This window comes from Choloepus didactylus, chromosome 1 (assembly GCF_015220235.1).
Source record: "Choloepus didactylus isolate mChoDid1 chromosome 1, mChoDid1.pri, whole genome shotgun sequence".
In the NCBI taxonomy this organism is placed as follows: domain Eukaryota; kingdom Metazoa; phylum Chordata; class Mammalia; order Pilosa; family Megalonychidae; genus Choloepus; species Choloepus didactylus.
This window is the reverse complement of record NC_051307.1, coordinates 171,651,431-171,656,288: the sequence shown is the minus strand read 5'-3', so window position 1 is coordinate 171,656,288 and position 4,858 is coordinate 171,651,431. Positions and strand designations below refer to the sequence as shown.

The following is a 4,858-nucleotide window of genomic DNA, read 5'->3' as shown; positions in this document are numbered from 1 at the left end:
ACTATAAAAACCCCAAAACTAGGAGTCACATCCAGTCCATCAACAGGTACCGTCAATCTTACCTTTAAAATTTTTCCCAAATACATCTACTTCTATCTTCTTTGCCACCTTGTAATCTAAGCCCCATCATCTCTGACCTGGTCTCATGGACTCAACTTTTCTTCTTCTGTAATGTATTCTCCATAGTGACTTTATAGAAACATAAAATCAGACAATTTCAGTCCCTTGTTTAAAATATTTCAAGGACTTCCCTCTATACTCATAATAAAATTCAAACCCTTTATCATGGTCTAAAGCACTGCATGATCCACCTCTCGTATTGAATTGTTTCTCTCTCACTCTTGCTCACGGCTCTGATCACGTGGGCTCCTTTCTGTTCCTCAGGCATTCTTCCCCTAGATCTTTGCAAGTCAGGATTCTTTTCAACTCTGGGGTCTCAGCTCAAATATCACTTCCTCACAATGGCCTTTCAGACTGCCCTATCTGATGTGGTCTCCACTTTTTCATAATTCCACTGTGATTTCTCTTAAATTTTAGCACACACATGTAAATGTATTGTTCTAATGTGTGTATTATTTAGTGTCTACATAGCCTTCCATTAAATAAAATAAGAAAAGTAGTGTCATTTCTCATCTTTCTACTTCCTCTCATTTCTTCATTTCCCATGTCAATTTTGAATGGAATTTTAGTTTCAGATTATTTTGAATATTTTAACAAACAATTACTTATTTTTAAGCATAAATTTTACTAAAATTTAACACATCTACTTCATCTTTTGGATTCATTTTCCTCTTCTTCTAAAGTTTATTTTCTCTTCATTTTTTCATAGTGGGTCTGAGGGCAATATAGTTTGAGTTCTTGTAAGAGAAGTGAGTGTATATATCTGTCAAAATGCATCAAACCCTACTTTAAAATCATTGCATTTCATTGTATATAAATTAAACCTCAATAAAAATAGAGTACTGGAAGAAAAAAATTAATAGATGGATTGGCTTTTGTCCCTCACAAAAGGCCTAGCCAATTCAACTGAGAAATTCAGAAGGGAAAAAACATGCAAAGAATTTTTTTCTTTTAAGAATACTGTTCTTTATTTTGCTTCAGTAGTAAGATGTAGGTGTGAAGGACTAGCAGCAGGGAAACCCAGGTGTGAGGTGTGTGTTGGCTGTGGTCCAGTTACTAAGGTTAGGCCCAAACGGTTTTTGGAAAGACTTCAGTCACAAGAAAGACATGAAATCATAGTATAAGGGAATAAATCTAAATATTTCTGTGTTTCAGTTATATCTGAGAGGAACAAATGGATGAACCAAAGAATATGTTTAATTTAAAAATAATTTAATTTTAAATTTCTATTATGGTAACATATATACAACATATAATTTCCCATTTTAAGCACTTTCAGTTATACAATTCAGTAGTATTAATTACATTCACCATGTTGTGCTACCATCACCACCATCTATTACCGAGAACTTTCCCTTACACCAAACAGAAACTCTGTACCCACTTAGCAGTAACTCCCCATATCCCCTCCTGCATCCCCTGGTAGCTTATAATCTACTTCCTGTCTCTATGAATTAATGTATTTCATATAAGTGATATCTGTTTGCTGGGGATTAAATCCTGTCCCCTACAAAAGGTGTATTCAGCTTCCAACCCCTAGACCTGTGGGTGTGAACCCATTTGTAAGTAGGATCTCTGAAGATGTTATTAGTCAAGGTATGCCCAACTAAATGAGGATGGGTCTTAATCCAATATGGCTGAAATCCTACATGCAAAGGAAATTGGGCATGGAAGAAAAAGCTGTGGAGAGAAGCTGGAAACTGCAAGTCAAGGAAATACTGAAGAGAAAGGAAAGGACATCACTATGTGATGGAAAAGCCAGGGCACCCAAACATCACCAGTAGTCATCCCCAGAATGCCACCATCTTTGGGGGAGAAAGCATTGTCTTGCTGATGGCTCAATTTTGGACTTCTCCTAGCCTCAGAACTGTGAGTAAACAAATTCCCATTGTTTATGCCAACACACTGCATGGTATTTATTTTAGCAGTTGAGAAACTAAGACTTGACTTTTGTACTTGGCTTAGTTCACTCAAAATTATGTCTTCAGAGTTCATCCATGTTGTATTATGTATCAGAACTTCATTCCTTTTTATGGCTGAATAATATTCTATGCTTTGTCTCTGAATAGATTACTTTGAGCTGACCTTATATGGCTTCTATCTACAAAGGGTACGGGAAATGTGTTGGTGTGGTGACAAACTTTTGTTGCTGAAATCTGTCAGTAAGATGATGTTTAGCTAAAACTTTTCTTTAACTTTTGATTTTTCAAAGAAATATATCACCAATATTGAAGGTAGTTTCATAAAAGTTTCATAAAATAATTTAATTGGAGATAAATATCCCCAATCAACTTATGCAGAGTCAGAAAGAACAATTGGGAAAATTGAAGAATTTGGATAAAATTGAAATAATCAGAGTATTCTATTGTATGCAACTTACTACAAAAGTCTAGAAATACTGCTGATGAGAAATGCTAAAGGGAACTGGAAGTATTAAATTCTACATTCTTAAAATGGATTCCCATGGTGTTTATATAGAGAAGAATTGACATGGTGGAATGAAGTGGTAAAATTAGGGAATGAAGGGTTGTACTTTCTCCATCCAAACTAATTTCAGAAAACAAATGCACAGGTAATTTTAATAGTATAAACGACTAGCATTCCTAAATTCTAGCATTCCTTTGTGCGACAACTACGAATGAAATAGAAGACCATTTGTCTTCCATCTTCTCTTAAGTCCTTTGATTCTAAGATCTATTTTTCTTTTGAATACTCTAAGAGGTAGCCATCTTGGGACATATAGTGTATTAGCCATAGCCACCTTATTGAGGATAAGTTGATCATATTATCTAACTTAGAAAACAGAGTGCACTGCTATGTGACAGTGGACAGGTGAGTCTTGCTAAGAAGCAGGAGTGACCAATACAAGCATGAGACAGTTCTTGTGGAAAACTAATTGTGAAATTTTCCTTTAAGCACCACCTCACCTTTCTGACCACATTCTTCTTTCCACAGTTGTGACACTCTAGAATCTCATGCTACTTAATTTATGATCAATTAATTTACACAAATGGGTAACTTAATATGCTATTCTTCCTAAAAACATGTGCCTTTCGAAAATACTACTACTACTATTGCTGCTATTACTAAAGCTATTTTGTTTAGCTCAAGAAATGCATTACTAATACGGGTGTTCAAGGCTTTGGGGAAAGAGTTATTTGAAGGAGATCTGTGGAGGGCCAGCCATGGATGCTTCAGCTGGCTGGCATCCCTGGGCAGGTGGAAGGAAGTGCAAAGGAACAGAGAACCTGTGGTACTGGAGGTAGAGACTGATTGTGGGAATAGTAATATTGAAATGATAAACTTGGTAGAAGACACCAATGTCTGTGGATGGGGAGAAGGGAAACCATGGTAATGGTGTTGAAAAAATAATTAGCTTTAGTTCTGTGGATTGGTAACTCATCTTCAAACTTTTGAAGAACAAAGTCACCTCTTTCAGGTTTTATGTTGTACAGCTTGTGCTCAAGAGAGTATTCATTCCAGGCCTAGGTCCATGAAGCCTTTTGAGAAGAGGTGGAATTTTACCAAGAATTCAGTCTTCTCTTCTTTTCAGTCCTCAGTCTTGGCATTTTACAATCAACATATGAGTGTCTGTTCTTTGGGCATTCAAACCATGAAAATCTTTTTCAAAAACTTCTTCTTGTGGAAAATTTCAAATATGCACAAAAGTAGAGAGAATAGAATAATGAACCCCGTGGACCTGCTTTACTCAGCTTCAATAATTATCAACGCTATTGGTTTTGTTTCATCTATTTCTGCACAATACTCCCCTCAGTTTTTTGCCCCCAAAATATGGAATGCTTCACAAATTTGCGTGTCATCCTTGCACAGAGGCCAAGCTAATCTTCTCTGTATAGTTTCAATTTTAGTATATGTGCCACCAAAGTAAGCACATCTCTTCTGTTTTTTAAATCAAATATTCTGCAACCAATCCCAGACAGCATGTCATTTTACCTGTAAATACTCCATTAAAACCACTATTATTATAATAATCATAGAAATTGGATTGAGAATAAACTATATTATTATAGTTTACATTTATTAAGTTCTGCTGTATTCTAGGCTCTATGCTAAGCACTTTGTATTGCATTATTTTATGTTATTCATTCAGCACTCCAGTGAGTTAGGCATAATTGTTCTCATTTTTCTGATGGAGAAACTGAAGTTCTGAGAGGCGCAGTAAATTGCTCAAGGTCACTAGAAAGAGGGGCTAGGAAGAGATGCAACAGGGATCCAAGTTATCTTTGCCTCCTCTGAGGTTTGTGCTCATAACGATTGTATATGAATGCCTTACCACTACGGTGTACTTGTCTTCTGTATATAGACCCATGAGGAACATCTCTGCATAGGTGAAAGAATTTCTTTCATAAAATTATTTATTCTGTTTCTTAGTACCATGAAATATTTTCCTTGTTAATTGAGAATGTTGGTCAGAGTCACATGGATTTAAGTTGGGCACATCATTCCATCCCTTTCTGGCTGTGCAACTTTGGGCCAATTACTCAAGTTCTGAGTCTTGATTTTCACATCAATTACTGTGAAGTTTAGATGAAATGCTTGAAAGTCCTAAAACAGTTCATTTATTGTAGATTGGAGCCCAGTATATATTGGTGCTCTCCCTCCAATTTCTCTTCCTCCCCACTACCCACACCTCTCCCTAAAGAAGTGTGCTCCCCTTACCCTGCCCTCTGCCCCCAACTCTGCAGAGTTGAGTGAATGGTATATCTTTATCTTTATA

The 4,858-nt window shown here is 36.2% G+C and overlaps 1 non-coding gene across 1 annotated transcript; it reads right to left on the bottom strand.

Moving 5' to 3' along the window:
* Nucleotides 1-3,906: 3,906 nt before the first annotated feature.
* Nucleotides 3,907-4,013, bottom strand: LOC119510872. The gene has a single exon (XR_005212055.1). It is a non-coding gene; the product is annotated as a U6 spliceosomal RNA (small nuclear RNA).
* Nucleotides 4,014-4,858: the final 845 nt, after the last annotated feature.